The sequence below is a fragment of the Podarcis filfolensis genome, assembly GCF_964270895.1.
Source record: "Podarcis filfolensis genome assembly, chromosome: 1".
Classification (NCBI taxonomy): domain Eukaryota; kingdom Metazoa; phylum Chordata; class Lepidosauria; order Squamata; family Lacertidae; genus Podarcis; species Podarcis filfolensis.
The window spans coordinates 31,630,118-31,652,064 of record NC_139604.1 but is presented as its reverse complement, the minus strand read 5'-3'; the positions used below and the strand labels follow the sequence as shown (position 1 = coordinate 31,652,064).

At 39.8% G+C, this 21,947-nt stretch overlaps 1 protein-coding gene across 6 annotated transcripts in view; it reads right to left on the bottom strand.

Moving 5' to 3' along the window:
* The window catches only part of CCDC148 (coiled-coil domain containing 148), a gene marked incomplete at its 5' end in the record, with an annotated part of 103,329 nt that overhangs the window by 71,547 nt on the left and 9,835 nt on the right, over positions 1–21,947 (bottom strand). Inside the window, one exon of one of the 6 annotated variants that reach the window (XM_083579053.1) lies at positions 661–832. The exons of the other annotated variants lie outside the window; for them this stretch is intronic. Of the gene's footprint in view, positions 1–660; positions 833–21,947 lie in introns of those variants that run through there. 6 annotated transcript variants of the gene reach the window in all.

Below are 21,947 nucleotides of genomic sequence, written 5' to 3'. Positions count from 1 at the left end.
AAAAGCAAATTATTTATAAGACTGGGACAATATTTTAGAAAAAGAGAGTCACATTCATGTGTTTTTTGTATAGGGGCTTCTTTGTCTAGTGTGTACCCTGTTCATAGAATTTCACATTGCTCATCATATGAAACGGATTCTAAGGACAAGTATTACAGCAGCCATGCATATTTTACTGCGATTTTTTTTTTAAGGATAAAGCTTATAAAAGTGCAATCAAAGGTAATGTTATACTTGCATAATTAAGAACTGTTTGTTTTAAAATGACTTTCAGTTTGATTCTACTAATATTTCCTGGGCCACAACTCCCACTGAATCCAGAAAGCCTTACTCCCAAGTACATGTGCATACATTCACAACCCTAGTAACCATGTGGGAATCAAACACTGTGAAGCACAGTAATTTGCACTGACATTACAATCCAATGCTAAATAAAAGCTATAAAGCTACTTGCACTTGCAAGGAAGCAAGAATGTAAACAAAAGTTTCTCATATCCCATGCTCTTAAGGTTATACCACCAACCAGAGACTACTTTCTGTTTGTGGATTTATGAATCTGGGTTTTCTTCAGCTGGATGTGCAGGTGAAACAATGGGTGAAATAATGGTCTGGATGTGGGCTACTAAACTGATCCTTAATCCAGACCAGACAGATACACACCTGGTCAGGAGAGATATTGATTTAACTGAGATTCAGCTGGTTTTGGATGAGGGAGCACTCCTCTTGAAAATCAGTTTGGGAGTGCTCCTGAATCTGGCTTTGCCTCTGGATGTCCAGAGAGTAGCTGTGGCCAAGGGGGTCTATGCAGCTTAGGCTGGTCGTGTACCAGCTATTCCCATTCCTGAGAAGATAGATCTAGACAGAGTAACACATGCATTCACTACGTCTAGATTGCATTACTACACCCTGCCTTTGAAGAGTCTTCAGAACCTTCAGTTTGTACAAAATGCAGCAGCAATGATGCTAGTAGGCATTTGACCATGGGAACATATTGGTCCTCTTCTGTAACAATTTGTTTGCGGATACAATTCTAAGTACTGAAGATTAACCTGTGGAGCCCTATAGGAATTGCATCAGGGCTACCTGGAGACAGTCTTCCTGTCTACCAGCCTATTCACTCCCTGAGTTCTACCAGAGAACCCCATCACTAAGTCCTGCCCAGGGCTTAGGCACAATTGGCTGGAAGAAGAGAGAGGGCATCCTCAGATTGTAGAATACCTTATCCCTTGGGCCCCCTTTCTTACTCCCTCTCAACCTATTACGGTAGTTTAAAATTCCAGGATATGACAAGCATGTAGAAGAGTCAGGCAGACCTTTGTTTTACGTGCCAAGTCCATTTCCATTTTTAAGATCTTTTGTTTTTAATTGTTGTAGCTACGCAAACATAATGGAATGGTGGGGTGTATATTTCCTAAAATAAACCATGCATTCACTTGTCTATGATAAACTGAAATCAGTGGGGCTTACTGCACTATAGGACTGTACTATAAATGCCATACGTTTTGGAATTGAAACTTGAATCAATGCATTTAAAGAGTATGGTCACAATAAACCCCAAACATGTTTTATTTAAATTGCTGGCTTTTGTACATAATATTCTCTAATAACTACCTCTGACCACACCTACCTTAAAAAAAAAAACAATCTCAAGCAGATAGTGCCAATGTAAAACAAAGAGAAAGTGACAACTCTCCCACTTGCTACAAGTAAAACCCTTATTTGCTAACAGCAAGCCTGCCAACTCTCCTAAAAGGAACAAGATCATATCTCATCTGCATTTGCTAATATATTTAAATAAGCTTTATAGCAAATTCCTCATTGCCAAGGATAGAGACCGAACTAAAATTAATTAGCTGGATTTAGAAAAAAAATCTTTGGTTAGGCTGGTTTAAAGCTGTCCAGATGGCAAACGGGAGCCATTATAATTCTGCAAGTTTAAAGGTTGAGCCAATGAAACAGATGTTCTGTGCTGCTCTATAGTAGGTCATCCTTTATATGCTAATAAGAATATTCAAATATAAAATCTGTGCAATAATTAAATCTCAACTCTACTCAAAACCAACTTTAAATCCCATTTGGATGGGAAAGAGCACAAAGCGACCTCAGAATTCCTTAGAAAGATTAGATGTGAAACGTGTCACACACTCGTGTCTTTCTGCTGCTTTGCTAGTTGGCAAGCTCCTCACCCACAATGTAACAATGGATGGCTAGCTGTTGACTTGGGTAGATACATTATCCAGTCCTTAGTTGGCGGCAGAAAGAGGAAATTCCAACAGGAAACCTTAAAGGAGTGCTCCCTCACAGGAGTGTTGACCATATTCAGAGTAATTTAAAAAATACCTTGATTCTCACTAAGCATTGCACAAGTATTTTGTATAAAGAATGTGGGTTTTGCTTTCACAGAGAGCTGTGTCAGAGTAACCTCTATGTTTACAGCAGCATGGGTAGCTGAGTGACAGGCCTGTGATTCAACAATTCAGACAGCAAGAAAAGCGGTTCACATTCTTATTAAGTCATGTGACAAAACCAATGGACAGTATGTAATGAAGTTGTTCCGTTTGCAAAAGGACTTCTGGCTGGTGGCTGCGCAACAGAACTTTCCCTCCCTTGCCTCTCCCAGCACACTCCCTGAAGGTGTCCTAGGGATTTTGCCATGTCTCCAGAGCAGATTTGGGGATGGCATGGGGAAGCGCAGGAAGAGGGAAAGTAGGGGGAAGGTCTATGAGCACAAGGACTTCTGTTTGTGCAATGGAACTACTCTGACGAACAATTTCAATGGTTTTTAAAATTAGAGTCCCTATCAGCAGGGCTTTTTTTCAGCCAGAACTCACCAGAACTCAGTTCTGGCACCTCTCAGAGTGGCACCATTACCATAAGTGAACAAGGGAGGTGTTCATGGTGAGCGCCTCTTTTTCTAGATAAATAGCACTGCCTATTAGGAACAAGTTATCATTATATCAGAGCATCAAGCCAGAACTACATGATATGGTGGATTCATGGATTCTACTAGAAACATTAGCCCCTGTCTACTTCTCTTCCCTTGTAACATCTAATACTGCATAACACATGACATGACAGCACCACTGAGAGTTCACCCACGAAAACCTGCAACCACTGAGAAAGTTGAAAGAGAAACAAGCAGCGTAATGTAACCACGTCGTGCATTTCGGACAGGACAGAGGAAGTAGTACTACAGGGTGTTGTTTCTGGCAGAAGCCAACATAAAAGGAAAATATTGTATGACTAAAACATGGTCTCTCACTGTGAGCTGCAATCATGACACGGTGCTGTAAGATAAATAAAGCTGTTTAAGAGGACCATCACTGAAATGCAGCTGGCCAATTTAATCTGGAATTTTGTAAACATGCGCTTGTGATTCTCTCTGTAGTATATGTCTGTATAATTCTGGCTGGATTAAAGAATAAATATGCAATACAGTGAAACCTCGGTTTTCGAACATAATCTGTTCTGGAAGACGATTTGACTTCCGCAACGTTCGAAAACCGAGGTGCAACGGGCGGTCTGCAAATTTACAGAGAAAATTGAGAAAAATACGGTGGTACCACAGCAGAAGCCATTTGACTTCCGAGGTGCATTCTAAAATGGAAGCATTTACTTCTGGGTTTTTGGCGTTTGAGTTCCGAAACGTTCATCAACGGAGACATTCAAAAACCGAGGTACCACTGTACAGTGGTACCTCAGGTTACATACACTTCAGGTTACATATGCTTCAGGTTACAGACTCCACTAACCCAGAAATAGTGCTTCAGGTTAAGAACTTTTTTTTTTTATAATATTTTTATTTTTTTCCAAATAGACATAACATACATAAACATACAAAGACAAAAACAAAACCAAAAAAAAAAAACCATGTACCATTTCATATCCTAATTTCTTATACCTTTCTTCCCCGACTTCCTCATGCCTCCCATTTCTGTATTCCGATTTCTTATCAATTACTCAGCAAATCTTCCCTTATTTTAATTTAAATTTAAACTAATCTTCCTTATTCTCCTTGTCTTAACCATTGCTAATAGTAACCATTTGCTTTCCAGTCCAACATCATTCTAACTTTCATTAATTTTGTAATATTTCTTTAAATAGTCCTTGAATTTTTTCCATTCTTCTTGCACTGCTTCTCTTCCCTGGTTTCGGATTCTGCTCGTCATTTCTGCCAAGCCCATGTAGTCTATCACCTTCATCTGCCATTCTTCCAGTGTGGGTAGCTCTTGCGTCTTCCAGTACTTCGCGATGAGTATTCTAGCTGCTGTTGTAGCATACATAAAAAAAGTTATATCCGTCTTTAACACCCCTTGGCCGACAATACCCAAGAGAAAGGCCTCTGGTTTCTTGGGGAAAGTATATTTAAATACCTTTTTAAGTTCATTATAGATCATTTCCCAGAATGCCTTAATCTTCGGGCAAGTCCACCAGAGATGAAAAAATGTACCTTCAGTTTCTTTACATTTCCAACTCTGGTTTCTCTTCAGAGCGTATAAATCTTTCGCCTTTTACAGGTTAAGAACTTTGCTTCAGGATGAGAACAGAAATCGTGCTCTGCCGGCGTGGCGGCAGCAGGAGGCCCCATTAGCTAAAGTGGTGCTTCAGGTTAAGAACAGTTTCAGGTTAAGTACGGACCTCCGGAACGAATTAAGTACTTAACCTGAGGTACCACTGTATAGGAAATAGAATACTACAAGTGGGACTTGTAACATAAAGGGACAGTGTGGTGTGGTCCTGCTTATGATTCCAACTGCCAAGCCATGCCCTCTATCAGGATATTTCCTTTTAGTTTCTTCAACCCATTTTTGCCATTTATTTCCCTGTTCCTTCTATAAGAGACACTCAACATTCTGGGGCATACTTAGTTTGCATACTTAGTTTGCACTTATCTATTTTTAGATTTTTGCCCTCATAGAACTCTTCGATTATATCTACTTCTGAAAACCCTGGGTTTCCCCCAGGCATGCTGACACCTCCCTTTTGCTTCTCATTGGTCCCATTTTGGTTACATAGCCATCAAAACTCAGCATCTCTGTTTCCACTTACTGCACAAGGGCTGTCAACTTAGCGCCCACTTCATATGTACACCTAGTGGCCCCAGACTCTGAGCTTTACTTAAAAAAAAAAAGTCTCTAACTCTTTAAAGGTAAAAAAGGTAAAGGACCCCTGGATGGTTAAGTCTAGTCAAAGGTGACTATGGGGTGCGGTGTTGATCTCGCTTTCAGGCCAAGGGAGCCAGTGTTTGTCAACAAACAGCTTTCTGGGTCATGTGGCCAGCATGACTAAAACGCTTTGGGTGCAACACAAAGCCAAAGCGCATGGAAACACCATTTACCTTCCCGCCGCAGCGGTACCCATTTATCTACTTGAACTGGCGTGCTTTCAAACTGTGAGGCTGGCAGGAGCAGGGACCGAGCAACGGGAGCTCACCCCGTTGCAGGGATTCGAACCACTGACCTTCTGATTGGCAAGCCCAAGAGGCTCAGTGGTTTAGACCACGCCGCAACCCGTGTCCCGCATTACTCTATAAAGTTATTCTATGATTCTATGAAGAAAAAGTGCAGATATTCTTCTAAGTAATTTATGTGAAATAAGCCAGTATGGTTGCTCCTTCCTGTCTGTGTTTTTAGCCAAAATCTTAAGTGAGAGCTATGACTGATGAGAGAGTTGTTTGGACATGAGGCAATGGGTCTCCCTCCCCTTTAATGCATTTTTCCTGCTTCTGTCTTATTTTCTAGACAAAAATTAAACAGGTTAAGGCTTTTCTCGCATTGTTATGGGGAAAGCTTCACCATGACTGCCCTCTCTCTCATTTTGCTGTATGCCACACTCCCCCAATGGCAGCCATTTTGTGTCATGTCACACTCCCAGCACTCCCTCAACATTCAAAAGGGCCCTCTGGCATATGTGATCTCTAGAGAGAGAAAAGTTTAATTGTTGGATTTTAATTAGTGCTATCATAATACATTTTGTATTTCAATGATCAGAGAAAACAATTTTGTTTGAAACCTTGGCTGCTGACTTTGAATTTAGTTATTTCAACTCATGTGTGTACGTGCAGCTTTAAACACCGTATGCACACATATTGGAACCCAGATTGGAACAGAGTTCCCAGATGTATGTACATCTGGCTATGCCAATCCTCATTTTACTTATTTGCTAGAGGAAACAGCAGAACAGAACTGGAGTGCATGCAGCAGATATGTTTTTCACAATAAATGTGGAACTGAGCAAATACTTTCAGGAATTCACCTAAAACATTTTCCTTCCACAAAACAGTTCTTGGTACTGGCAGTGAATGGGTTTCCCCCATAAACTTGTGACAGTAATAACATCTATATGAATTTTAGTTTTTCCAATTAAGCAACTTTGAGTGGTTGATGGCAAAGCCAACCAAATACAACAATAATTCACACAGTCTCTCAATATATAACATATAAACCCATTTTTAATAATAAGCCTCCTCACCCTCCACTATAACACGTATAATCTTAATTGTAATTACAGTCATATAAGCATGGGATCATGTTTATAAATGACTTCTGTGCTTTGGGAAATGTCACCTTTTATTTTGTAATTTATCTCAAAGCTTGAAGAGACCTTTCCACACATAATGCTTAACTGAGATGTTTAGAACATAAAGAATCTCCCTAATTTCTTATGAAAGAAACAGAGTTGCAGCACGTTTTACTTCTTTAGGTATTTTAAACCCATTGTAAAGAGTTAATTTATACCCAGTTCACCAACAGGACTGAATTCTCTGTTTTAGTCTCAACATGTTTGGTAATAGCTTTAAAGTACCCTTTGGCCCAGCATTAACATACTTTGTTCTTAAACTGTACTTATCTCTCTTCTTTGCAAGATATACTTGAAAGACCATTTTGCTCATAGTCCTAGTAATTTCTCCATTTATGGTACCAAATGTATTTTGCAATTTAATCCTTAAGCAATTCCTCGTAAAGCCCACACTGGCCACAACTTCATTGCAAAGAGTACTTCAGAGGAATTAACTTTTGGTCTGATACCATCTTAAGTAATGATGATTTCATTTAGAATTCACTAGCCTTAGCAAAGAGGCTATAATCATTATCACCAGAGTTCCATCCTACAGAAAACTCAAAACTGAATGAAATTTCATACTTAGCTTCTTTGGTTAGGTTAATCAGTATTAGAATTATTGGCTCTGGTTTTGTATTTTTAATAGACTACTGAAAATCTCAGTGCTATACAAAAATGGTAGAAATAAAGGTCTGATAACAAAAATCTGATCCATTGTTATTATGATATAAATTTGTACACCAAACTTGTTACCAATGCAATGAGAAAGTGCAATATAGTCTCTTCTGAAATGCTAACAAGTTCTTATCTACCAAATGTATTTGTTAGGCTACCTTTACACATGAAATCTATTGGTATATTCTCATATCACTTTAGTTAGGTACCTCATAATACGCTACCCTGTTCATCTGCAATCAAGAGTGGTAAAAAGATGGATTTTCATTGTATGCTTAGCATGATTTAGAGGTGACTGTAGTTCCTGGGAGAAGCTTTCAGATTCAAATCTAGTGCTGAAGGAGTTCTGAGCCAAATCCCTCTGACTCAAACAGTTGTCATAGGGCAAATAGAGGTTAAGTGAGCACTCCTCCGAAGCCAAGTCCCTTCTCCCTTATAGACACTTAATTTTTTTAATTATTATTATTAAAAATGCAGTAAAATGGCTACATTTTACACTAAGTAAAAATGAATGTAACAGTGGAAATAACTTTAAAATGCATTATACTATAGCAGGATAACGTGCTTGCAAAATGTGTTACATCAGTCAAAACTACATACAAAAATGTGTTTATTAGTACAAATTTACCTCAAAATGCATAAGAATTTTCTTGAGAATTTTTTAAAAAGAAAAATCATTTTTGTAGGAATGTGGAATTTAAGACTGGAAAAATGAGATGACAAGAGAACTGAAATCGGCAGATTCTTCCATCCCTAGAGTAGGCTCAGGATGCTGGGTGAAGGTAAAGGGGCCCCTGGTCCAGTAGTGGCCATCTCTGGGGTTGTGGCGCTCATCTCGCTTTATTGGCCGAGGGAGCCGGCATACAGCTTCTGGGTCATGTGGCCATCATGACTAAGCCGCTTCTGGTGAACCAGAGCAGCGCATGGAAACACTGTTTACTTTCCTGCCAGAGCAGTACCTATTTATCTACTTGCACTTTGATGTGCTTTTGAACTGCTAGGTGGGCAGAAGCAGGGGCCGAGCAACGGGAGCTCACCCCGTCGCGGGGATTTGAACTGCCAACCTTCTGATCGGCAAGCCCTAGGCTCTGTGGTTTAACCCACAGCGCCACTGGGAGTACCACACAAATACTTGAACTGCTGGTGCAGTAGCTTATAAGGCATGAACATGGGGTTTAAAAACAAAAAACCCAGTTTTAAAAAGGAACCTGTCCTATGAATAAGGCATCCAGTTCCCTCACATTCTGTCGTCTTAAAAGCAACAGAGTTCATGCAATCCAGTCGGAACTGTGCAATTAAGCACTCGCAGGTCAGAAAAGAAGCTAAATTTAAAAGACACCAACAATCCACATATGCTTATATGTATAATATATGCATAGCGATGGCATTGTTGTAATTATTACTTTTCCCCTCAGAAATGACAGCCATAAAAGAGCAGGGCAGGACACTGTGCTGCACATTGTCACTCTTGCATAAATTACAGCAACCTCATAAGCATGGTGGGATATTAGACTGACATACTGTACTACACATGAGTAACTTCGCATGCGTGACCAAGTCCAATTAGCTAAAAGAAGATCACCTCTGTTGAAAAAGACAAGCTGAGCAGTGAGTGGGCTACTTCATAGCTTTTGTTGCTTTTTTTTCTTTTTTTTGCTGCAGTCTCTAAGCAATAAAACCCAACATTTAAAGAGTAAGTAAGACTCATTCAAAGCTTTCTCCAGCTACATTTAACAGACGAAAAGGAAGCAAGACCACTTATACAGTGCCCTGTATCAGGAATGAAGTAGGCATAAATGTAACACTTCAGTTAGAGCATATGGCCAATGTTGCTATAAAGTTAAAAAGTAGCTGCAGATGTTTGCCTCCCCAAGGATACTCAAAAACAGGCGAGGTAGGTGGAGGGAAGTAAGGGCGGGAAATGTGACTGTAAATGTGTAGAGATCCCATGCACTGCTCTCAGCTGTGTTGTTGTTCTCTTTATGCTTAGAAACAAGAGGTTTCTACCTCATAGGAAAGCTGCAACCTTAATAAGGACCTTGGGAGTGAGTCGCGTCTTTCCATCAGCTGAGTTTGCAGTAATAACAAACGACACAGAATAAGGGATAAAGCCGGTTTTACTTCCCATTCAGAGATTAAACCCTCCCAATAAAAAGACAGGGTTTTACGCAGGTAAAAGGATGGAGGCGAAAATGGAGGATGCAGGGGAAGGATGGGGAGATTCCTATTTATTGTTTTACTGTGGAATCACCATCTCTGCAATAGAAACAGCTGCTGCTTTCCTTTCTAAGGAAAAGTAGCAGTACTTAAAGCATGCTTTTTAAAAAGGGTGCTCAATGCGCTTTTTAGCTTGACCCACAGTAGACTGGCAATTGTGCGAGAAATAATTCTCCCCCTTTGTCTTAATCTGGGGTGCTATCTCAACAAAAGTTTCCGTGCAGGTGTGGTATTTAGGTATTTAGATCCAGTATAAACTGTAATATTGACCTAACCAGAGAAACCCCTGGAAGCTCCAGAGAAAAAGCTGAACTACATAGTCAGCAAAGTGTAGCATGTAGCTCTTACTGAACTATACCACTTAAGATTCACAGCTGAACACTTCACTTCTGTTTTAATATGATGGGTTTCGTTGTTATATGTGGATTGCTCTAGTGCTATCCTAAGACATTCTGAGAACGGAAACACTGAAAAGGTGGGATGCAAATTCATAAATAAAAAGCACAATATTCTGCACATATTGTATGTGGGAGAAGGTTTCAAGCTAGGGAGGGTTTTTTTTTAAAAAAAAGTATATACAGTGGGATCTTGGTTTAAGAACAGCTTAGTTTATGAACAACTTGGATTAAGAATGCTGCGAATCCGGAAGTAGGTGTTTTGGTTTGTGAACTTTGCCTTGGAATAAGAACATGTTTCGCTTCCTGTTGAGTGTGTTCCATTTGTAAATTGAGTTCCCCGCTGCTATGGGAAAGCACACCTTGGTTTAAGAATGCTTTGGTTTAAGAACGGACTTCCAGAACGGATTAAATTCATAAACCAAGGTACCACTGTATACACAACTCTCCCCCTTCACCTGATGTGTGGAGTGTTACAGCCCAGCAAGATTTGTATTATGTGACTCTGCTGGCTGTTTAGTCGTGCTATTTTCTGAATCACGATTTGCTTACAATTTGCCACTATCATACAATTATTGGGGGGGGGGCAGTCCAGCAGTATGATCATAAGCAATTCTCTTAGTGAGTGATGAATAGATCTGCAGATTGCAAATGCATCCCTACTTCAAAATGTCAAAACACTTTTAATATACTTTTATTCACTTAATCCCAGGCTTCCTTTTTACAAGTTCCAGGGAGAATAGACATTTTAGCTCGCTGGAAGAAAGAAAAAAAGTATAAGCATGTCTCATGGCACTTTAAAGGCTAATATAGTGTGCCATCAGCTTTCATGGGTCAGAGCTTATACTACAATATTGACACTCAATTCATATTTCAGGGCAGTGAAAAGTTTCAAGGGGCAGCACTTCCTGGGTGTGTAATATTTTACTTTTTTTAATTTACAAGCAGAGCATAGTAGAAACAAATATATACTCCTACAAGAGATCACATACAGTATTCACTACCTCTCAATCAGAGTGCCAGAAACAGCTCCAATGCTTAACAGTATCCAACCTAGGGTGATTCACATCTCCAGACTCTGTCCCTCAATTTCATTCCCCCTAAAGTCAAACTTGGCTATAAACTGTTTCTCTGTGTCCCCGACCCACAGCTCTGGTGGCCATCACATTCAAAAGGCTAGAAACACAAAAGAAACATTGAGGTTCTTTTGTCAAATCCCTAATCCCCACCAGACAATATTTTAGCAAAACCAAAGTGACAGACTCATTCATCATAATCAGAGATGGGCTGAGCTCAAAACAAGTTATCTGTTAGTCTTTAAAGAGCTGCAAAACACTTAGTTGTTTTTGCTTGTCAGAACAAACCTGAGGTGGAGACAAAATGGTTGTAAATGCAGCTTAGCAAGCCAATTGTCTTTGGCAATTTTGGGATTATTGTTTAAGATTAAGGTATACCTGCACCCCAGCCCTACCAATTCCTTTGCCTACAGCAAAACTGGTGCTTTGTCACATCTTTTAGCTAAATGCAACATTAAAACTTCACTAAAGTATTAAAGCATTATATGATTCTCCAAAGAAGTGTTAACAAATAGTTTGCCCTTGACTAAGCTCCTAGTTAATCTTCAATAATTAGAAAGTGTAACATAACCAATGGTGAACGAAGCAAAATCAATCTGATTTCTATTTTCAGGTTGATACACATCTAAAAAAAGAATACTGTGATGGTGTTCAGAGTCCCAACCTGAAGGTTTTATTTCAAACTCACGGGGTGGAAGCAACTTATAATAAAAATGTCACCCATTTAAGTAACGAGCCTCCCTGTAACCCAGCATAGTGAACTTCTGGTCCAAGGGGCTCAGGCTTTTTAAAAGGCCCACCAGCCCCCAATTTACTAGTGCCAGCAATGATGGTATCAGCACAGAGGAGCAGATCAGAGCATTCAGGAAACAGCAAGAAGCACCCCAAGCTGCTCTGATGTTTCCTCAAGTGCTGGCAAAAGCCAAATACTTAGGAAGCATGACAGCAGACTTGAATGGTCCTTCCTGTTTCCTGACAACGCCCATTTCCTGAGTTGAGAGGTTTAAACTTCTCTCTATCCAGTCCAATGCCATGATGGGAAGGATACCCAGTACCCAACTCCTGCTCTTCTAGTGATCTACACAAATCAGCAAAGAAGTGGGAGGTGCTTCTGTCTGTCATGTGGTGTGGGTGGGTGGGTGCTGAAATGCATCCCTGAAGCATTCGGACCAATGCACACTAGCTGCTCCTGCTGCAACCCAATGCAGAATCTAGAATTTGAATGCAGATCTGAAAAGAGTCCACCTTCCACATTCTGAAAGGTGGAATTCAGGAGGGTGTGTTCTGAAGAACTTGAGAAAGAGAGTAAAAACGTAAAGGGACAGCTAAAATGATTTGGAATTAACTACTCACTTTCCTCTTAACTAGTCACTCTCCTAATAATTATTTATACACCTGACACTGCCTCTTTTATGTCTTTGGAGTATAAGAATTCTTTCTGGGTACTTGAAGCCGAGGGAGAAAAAGAATCTTGGCAATTGATAGCCACCTGGGACGGACAGCTTACAAGTACAAAGGATAAAAATAAAACCAGACACTGAACAGGAGAGGAGAACACAGAAACGTATGTGCTGCCAAATTAACCATATTGATTCTCATTGTGACCATGTTTTTTCTAGGGACAGTAAGAATATTGCTACCTCACAGCTGAATTTATTTAGGGTGTGTTATTATTTTATTTTCATCTATTTAATGTATGTTTATCCTGCCTTTCTACTGTCTGTGTACAATGTGGCTTACAGCAGAGAAATTTTTAAAACAAAACATTAAAATAATTATAGATTTTTTTAAAGCAACAACCACCTTTAAGTAGCCACAGTTATTTAAAAAGTCATGAAACTAGCAGATGGTAATAACATCAGAGGGAAGCTCAGAAAAATAAAATAGTATTTGCCTGGATAAAAAAGTAGGAAGGTCTGTGAGTATTTCTAGGGAAGGCGTTCCAGAAAAAACATGCTATCACAGGAAAGGCTCTGTCCCACCCAGACTGTTGCCAGCCTAGCTCTGCATGTGGAGGCAGGTGAAAAAACTTCCGAAGAACACATAAGTGACCAGCCAGGTTCGCCTGGAAGAAGATATCCTGGTCCCAGGCCATTTAGAACTTTATAGGGGAAGAAACTCCAACACTTGGAAGCAAATTGGAAGCCAATGCAAATCCTTAAGTGTGCATTGCAGTGCCTCCCTGCTTATAAACTAGTCACCATATCTCATGTCACTTGAAGTTTCCAAACCTTTTCCAGAGACAGTCCCACAGATAATGAATTCATGATTACTGTAACCAGTACATGGATAGTAATGATGAAGTCATCCTTTTCCAAGAAAGGGCAGAGCTCCTGTACCAGGCAAAATTAGTAAGGCGGCACTTTTTGCAACAGGTGCCCCTCAGGCAACCATTATAAAGGCTGAACCTAAAAGTACCTTGAGCATATTGCACCCATAGCATTCTTGAATTAATCTCAGCACCAAGTCTGTGTGTAATAATGTTTCTGTCTGAGTTGGCATGTGTCCTCATCTTTTTTTTATATAGACATTGCCTGCTGGTTATACAAGTGCAAACTTGAACATGTTTTACAGGCTTCCTGAAAGTGTGTGTGCCTGCTGCTAAAACTATGCTAAAATTCCATCGCTATTTTTCATTCTTTAGTCTTTCCAGCTCAATCCTAATCATAGATTATCAGAAAGATGACCCCCTGATTTCAATAGGTCATACTAAGAAGTAGGCCTTAAATGGGTCTTCAGGTGAGGCCATGACACATTTATGGTGACTATGTTTTTAAAAGGTATGGTTTGTTTGTTTTTAATAGCTGGAATCAACAATACTATTTAATACACATAAAGATGCAAAAGGCACATATAACTCAAATACGCAATGAACTGTTTACTTTCAAACTATGGATGGAATTTAACATGACACTATTCGGAATGTTCCATTTGTGCAAGCCTAACAGCTTGCTAGACAGAACGACCCCCGCCTCTGCGTCTTGTTCTGCGGGTCCTCCAAACTCTACCTGTGGTGCAATGGATTAATGCATCAGGTTGGTGATTTGAGCCCACCCAGGGACAGCTGTGGGCAGGATCCCTGCACTGCAGGGGGCTGGATTAAATGGCCCTTGGAGCCCCTTCCAACTCTCTGATTCTATTATTCAAATCTGAGTCAATTTTTTTTTAAGGGGGTGGGGAGGGCTGTATGTAGAAAACCCTGTTGTGCAATAGAATGAACAGGTTGAATTTTGCCCTATAATTTTGGCATATGGGGGTGGTAGAGCCTTATCTATTGCTCTTTGAACATTCCCTACAGGATACTGTTGCCAATACTGAGTTCTTTGGACTAAACCAAGTACAGTGGTACCTCGGGTTAAGTACTGGGTTGAAGGAACTAAAAGGAAATATTCTGATAGAAGGCATGGCTTGGCAGTTGGAATCATAAGCAGGACCACACCACACTGTCCCTTTATGTTACAAGTCCCACAGTTTCCTATACAGTGGTACCTCAGGTTAAGTACTTAATTCGTTCCGGAGGTCCGTTCTTAACCTGAAACTGTTCTTAACCTGAAGACCACTTTAACTAATGGGGCCTCCTGCTGCCGCCGCGCCGCCGGAGCACAATTTCTGTTCTCATCCTGAAGCAAAGTTCTTAACCTGAAGCACTATTTCTGGGTTAGCGGAGTCTGTAACCTGAAGCATATGTAACCTGAAGCGTATGTAACCTGATGTACCACTGTATAAATGAATTCATATCTGTAATCTGAAGTAAGAACTGCTAAAGTGTTTTGCTGTTATCAATCTAAAACTTACTAGACCAACTTGCTGGAAGGTGGTGGAAGAAGAGATAAGGAAAAACAAAAACAGAAGCAGCACAGCTCTTGGTCAAAACTTAAGCACAGCCTTTAACCTTCAGTTCCTTTTGGTTCCAAAGGCAGAAGCCTGAATTGGGCTAAACTGGATAGATTCCTTATGGGGTTTTTAAATTATGCAATACACTTTGCCTGTGAGCATGATCAAGCAATCTCTGAAATAAAAAAGGAATCTTTCACATTAGCTTGTGGGGGTGAGGATGGGATCAGATTACCCAGTTTTCAATCACTATATGCCAGATTTCCATGGCAATACATTAAAGTAAAGAGTGACCTCACTGCAAGTTGTCTCTATGACTGAATAATATGCCATTCTAAAATATCACTTTAGGGCTAAACAGGAATTAAACTGGGGTTGGGAATAGAAGGCAAGTAGTTTTAAATATCCTTTAATATAATGTTTAATTTGATAGCTTATTATACTTAACAGAAAATGAAAAGTGTGTATAATATTAAAAGTGTAATTTGTAAAGGAGGGGTGATACTAATCCTAATATCACATTTATTTAATACTGTGAATCTGTTAAAGTTGCAAGCCACTGCTACTATGAATCTGATCTACGTAATACTGTATGGCCATTATTAGACCACTTGACCAACTACTTAGTAGGTCAGCCCCACATCTTCACCCTATTGTTTACCCACAGGCATTTGATGTTGCATGGTGAGCAGTAACTTTTTCATAGGGCCTGAGTAAAAGTCAGATCCAGTAGATTAAAATGAATTCTCTTGAAGTTGCATGATTCTAAATGCCCCCCATAACAACAATATCAAAATAAAGCTGACTTTGGCAGACTGCGCAAAAAAATCAAAGATCCCATGCATGTAAACACCACAAAAACATTTATCCAAGGCATCAATCCTCACCAACACAGGATGGCCATAAAAAGGATAACAGAACTACCAACAAATTGCAGAGCATCTATGTGGACAAAGAGATGAACTGTGACGTGATTGGGATGTGAGAATCCACAGCAGAAATTATGAGAATTCATACAAATCCGTGTTTTTGTACCATGGCAGGGCTGAAAACACCAGATCTGGAATTTCGACAGTCAAGTCAATGGAGACAGATGTGATTTGATGGTGTGCGTGGGAAAATGAAGAAATTTCCAGAGGATATGTTTTACTGGATCCAAGATGTGTGTGTACATGCAACCCTCACCTCTCTTTCAGACACTCCATTCTTCCTGTCACAAACCACTTCATTTTTCTTCCCCTCCATTCTCTCCAGAGAATCTCTCTTCTCACTTCCTCTTTCACCTCTACATGATTTACAAGGCTCAGAGTGGCAGCTCAGTTGGGTATCGATCATGCCTTGAGAATCTCATAGATCTGAAGGAGGTAATAGGCAGTTGCTCTTTCAATTCCAAAAGGGGAGACGGGAAGTAGTGTATAGTGGTTGGATCTCATGAAGATAAGTGCTCAAAGATGCCAAGAAGCAACCAAGAAGCACCATACCAGCAACCCCAGGGTGATACCATCAGGACCATATACCACTCAACAAGCATCATCTTAACTGGCTACAAGTAGATGTTTGGGCCCAATTCAATGTAAGGTTTTCAACCATTAGACGTAATGGAGTAGATTTCACTGTCTTAGGAAACATCTCTTCCCATTTGAGTTTGTATGCCTATTACGGTCAGCTGGAGAGACTGTGCTGTAAATCACCATACCAAATGAGAGATAACTATGATCAGACATAGCACATAAGAACAGGAACATAAGCACTGCTTCGTAGTTACATACATTCACCAGTCTTTGCCATCTGCAGACCACTGTATTGTCTCTCATTTCATTTAAGCAGAAAACCATTATTAAATCCTTGAATATGAGGCTGTGTCAAAAAGCTCTATTTTCTTTTGATTTTTTTTAATTGGTAGCATTTGCTTAGGTTCTTACTAAATATAGGTTTATGCTCGCTATTAAAATAGAGTATAACTTTGCTATGTAATTAAATGGCAACACTGCTATGCTTATTTTTAATCCTTCAAAGACTAAATATCATATTAGTTGGTCATCTATACAAAATTCAAAAGAAACAAAGCCTACTAGTGTTCTTACTAGTTTAGATGATTAATTAAAAGGTCTGTCGCTTAACATTTCTGCATTACACTTAAGACATCCAATGTTGTCTGTTCCTTTTGTTCTGGTTTAAGGGTCTGTTAATTGGTCTACCCATTCAAAGAATGTAAATGTAAATATATAGATACAGTGCTCTTGCTATGTTAATTTAAAAGATAATAGTACTGTATAAGCACAGGATGCTGTGAGCAAGGACCAAAGCAATATATCACTCATAAGCTGCAAAAATGTACTTCTATCTATTGAACCACTTACACAAGGCCAGCTTTAGGTCCAGAACCATTATACAGTGGTACCTCCGGTTACAAAGGCTTTGGGTTGCACACTCTGCTAACCCGGAAGTTGTTGCTCCGGGTTGCAAACTTTGCCCCAGAATGAGAACGGAAATCACGTGCTGGCAGCAGGAGGCCCCATTAGCAAAAGTGCGCCTCAGGTTAAGAACGGTTTCGAGTTAAGAACAGACCTCTGGAATGAATTAAGTTCGTAACCCGAGGTACCACTGTACACTTCTGCTGAAGCTCAGATACATATTCCAGTATCAAAACATTTATCATAGAAGTCCTTGTGGAGGATAAGGCTTTCCATAGCCACTAGTCATATTCATAACTGCAAGATTATCTCCAGGAGCAGAAGCAGTTGCTGAAGACCATTGCATGGGAACAGGTTATTATACTCATATTCTGCTTGTGGGTTTCCCATAGATTTCAGCTTGTCCACTGTGCAAACAGAATACTGGACTAGATTGGCCTTTGGACTGATCTAACAGAAGTATTTTTTAGGCTCTTATGCCCTGAATCTAGACACTGCATCTGACATTTATAGCCTTCAAATATCGGAAGCTACCCTTTGGTCTCTACGCATCTGTTTACTTTTGAATTCAATAGAATCTAACACAATGTGGAATTATGACATCCAGTCAGCATTTAAATCCAACCAACTTAATATTTATGGAATTCTTTCTGACAGTATGAATAAGAATTAGTTCATCTCTTTTATGAAATAATAGCACATTATTATGAAATTGGGGGTTCTCACAAGGTTTCTCCAGCAAATCCCTGTATGGTTCCTTTAGCAAAAAGGAGCACATTTGGTGCAATGAACTTTGAAACACCCCCCCAAAAAATAAAAAAGTCTAAACGTCTATTGATATGAGGAAAGGTTTGAAAGGGAGTATGTGAAAGCAGGAACTGAAGTCACCCATGTCTGCCAAGCTAACTTGAATCAAGCAATTCAGCTGGGGTTTTGTCTTTTTTACAAAACCCCTATACAAACCATTTCTGCTGACCAAATGCATGCATTTCAGAGTTAGACAGTAGCAGACAGTAAGCTTGTCCTTTTCAAAGGGCTTAATTCAGAAAAAGAGAGAAGGATTTTAAATTTCAGGCTGCAATACAGTGCACCCTTACTTGGGAGAAACCCCCACCGAACATAAATGGCATACAATGTCTTTTCTTTGGTATGTATCATCAGAGAGGAAGAGGCAATCAATAAACAACCCCAGAGCTGCAAGCAGGGTGCTTGATCCTTGCTCTTAATCAGATGGACCAACCATGAAGTCAACCTTCAGGGAATTGATCACACCTCGTAACATACTCCCAAAACAGAGTATAAGTTCCCAACTATCAGTTGCTGGAGCAACACAAGATGCTTTCTCTACTTCTTTGGCCAAGGGACGGTACTGTTACCATCCTATGCACTTTGTGAAGTATGATTGAAATCTGTGCCAAAACTCTGACCACCAATCATGTATTGTGTCCTGTCAGATGCTTGTTTTTGCAATTCCAGACAGGCAGGGGCAGGAATGACATCCTGCTGTACAAGAAGTGTGATGAAACTCTGTAAGCTTGCCATAATGTAATTTGGTGCCTTTCATTCAGTTTGGGGTGGGAGTGGGGGGTCACAACAGGTGTAGTCTTGGTGCAAAGGAGAAGCTCAACAGCAAGACTCAAGTAAACATAAATGGCTTTTTGCCAAGATCTTGAATTTTTACAGTGGTAATTTTCACAGCTTTCTCCACCAATAGAATTCAGTTTGGCCAACCTGTTAGCTCCACTTCCTAGTCAGAAAGCAAAAGCACTGATCCCAGTGACACCTATAATGCTGATCACCCACATGTGGATCTTTCTCACACTCTTTACACCACTGAAATTTTAACTCCCTTTTCAAAAGAAAGCAAACCAAGTTTTGGCTTGTTCCACCCCCCACCCCCCCAATATATGTAACCTGACCTTCAGCTGACTGATTCAAAACATAACTTTCCTTGTTCCCTACTGCAGAGAGGAGGCACTTTCCAATAATGGTAGGGTGAACAACTATCACTCTTCTGCATTGGCATCCATCAGATAAAATGATTAAATCTACATCAGTCACTAAATGTAAAAGAAATAAAGTCACTGTAACAGAAGCCTGCTGTAAAAGTGCAATGCTTCTTGCATGACAAAAGAGTCCCTTGACTGTGCCTCAGAATTTGTTTTTGATAAATGGAAAGCAATGCCAAGCTGTTTATCTAGCAGCAGCAAGACTATTACCCAGTGCCAATATTATATTCTGCTAACATCATCTGTTAAATTCTATTATCTGTTACAGACTCTCATTTTGGCCCTAAGTGCTTTGGCTAAGATTCTAAGCATAAATAAATTCCATCTAAGTCTGTAGGACCAACATCTATGCAGCCAGCAGTGGAAACAGGTTTTCCCATAGTGATCTCCTATAGATCCATAATATCCTGTGCAGCCAAAACCAATACACGGAGAAAGATAAGGGGGTCTTCTCCCTTTTTTTATCTTTCTGTGACAGTGGTGGTGCATCGCCACACACATACACCAGACACTCCATAGTCTGACAGGTGATTTTTGCGTGCATCTTGGGTCTCTGTCCCTGGTAGGAGCTGGTTTCACCAGCCCCGATGTACAGACACTGCTCCACTGTGATAAACTTTGGGGTTTTGACAAATAAAAAATAATAATAATTCAATTCTTCCTAAAACTCAGTGGAGCAGAACCAGGTACATCTGCCCACATTTACTTTATGCAAGATTGGCGGCCATTAATAGAATAGTTGGAAGATGCACATTTTACATACATATAGCCAAGCATATAAAAGAGTGCATACAAACAGGATGTTTTCATCCTGTGATTGTTATGAAAATACTTTACTAGACTGAGCAGTGCAGCAGGAAGGAAGTGGTTTTGTATTTTTGTTAAATATATAGAGAAGCAAAGAAGCATATTGGATGTTGTATTATTTTCAGGGAGATACGGGTGAAGTCTAAATCAGGAAGAGCGATTTGAGGGGGAACTGATCTAAACATTCAGCCTACTATTCAGAGACATCATTCTGCAGAGAGGAAAAAGAATTACAACCATTTTGCCATTCAGTGCAGTAAAGCCAGTGCCTTCAATATTAAGAGAGTGAGCAGAATAGTTCCATTATGAAACACAAAGAAGACATGAATCTAAATTAACACAAAATACTACTGAAGCATCTATGCAATACATTGCTACGAAACAGTTTTATCTAGACACAGGATTATTTATATATATTTGTGTCATAGTCACAATATTATATTTTGTATCATTTATTTTTCCGTACATTTAGTACTAAAAGCCTTCCCCAAATATATTATTTCTTCAGCACAAAAATGCCTGTACTGTATAGGAAGGAGAGGGAGAGATGAGCTGAGGATACATTTAGGAGATGTTAAGATGGAGAAGAGAAAATTAAAAGAGCATAATTGGGAATAGGAACATTATCACACAGAGCCCTTCAGAACAAGACTACCTTGATTCTGCAGTGGTGCTTAATTAGCAACAGTTTGCAACTAGAGGGAAATTAGTACTCGGCATAGTTTAACTCAGTCCTGATTGTGCAAATAGTAGATATTTTGGACGCTCAAGTGGTTTACTTTTCAAAAGAGGTTTCTTCTATAGTGCTGGATTTGATGGGAGGCAGGCAGAGATGCTCTCCCTGTCTCTTTGCAACAGTGAAGCCCACTTTTTGGCTCTGTTCAGGGCCAAACTAGAAGATACAATTAATGTGTGAATGCATTTCAAATATGTTTTAAACAAATAATAGCAGTGTGAGGGGGGCAGGGGGCAAACCTGATTAGGATTGGGAATGGGGCATGTGAAAAGGGGTGGGGTTGGGGGCTAAACATTTCCCCTGCATCATGGTCCCAATCTCCAAGCTGCTATTTGTCACAAGAGGAAAGCTACCATTGTCACCAATGCCAGCTTCATCCCCAAGGCAAATAGTTGTTTGAGGGGCATTTTTTTCATCAGGACCATGATGTGGGAGAAATAGCTAATCCTTCCCCATGTACCAAGGTTCTAATCAGTTTCCTACTGTGCTGCTATTTAATTCTTTTTTAAAGAAACAGACCTGTGGAGAACATCTACACGTCCTTAGACAATCCATGAAACTGTGGTTTGGAAGATCAGAATGACTTGTGGGCTTCTGCACACTCATCTCCCTTCTTGAACACTGGTTTGCAGTGTTCCAATTCTGGTTTGGACAGAAAGCACTAACCATAGTTTTGGGTGCCATAACAAACTGTAGCACAAAATAGCAAACTAAAAGTGTAACTCTATCCAAGAAACACTCATTTCCAATTATCCAAACTATAGGAGCTTTAGTTACTGGTTCTTTTTTCCTTTTACTGATAAATACCACTACTTTGCTCTTTTTTAAAAGTGGGGGGGGGATTGGGGTAGGAACCGACTACGGGATCATTCATCACTAATGCTATGCCATGTCTAAACAAACCAATTAGTGACAGAAGTCCACAAGAAAGCAGCTTTGCAGGGAACCTTTGCTGAAAAGGACTTCCTCATAAGTAAACATTATAGAAGGCTCTGTCGTCATGTAACAAACATTAAGTGCTGCATGGACTCATCATTTTAATTCTACTTCTGGCTGATTACAGAAAAACACTGTCTCAGCAGTGCTAAAAGGTCCTAGTGTAAAAACAACCACTGATTTCAACTGATTTCAAAGCAGATCAGGCTCTATTGGTAGATCTCTCTGGGTGATGACTGACTTTTTTAGCAACAAAATAAATTCTTTACACATACACAATTATTTTG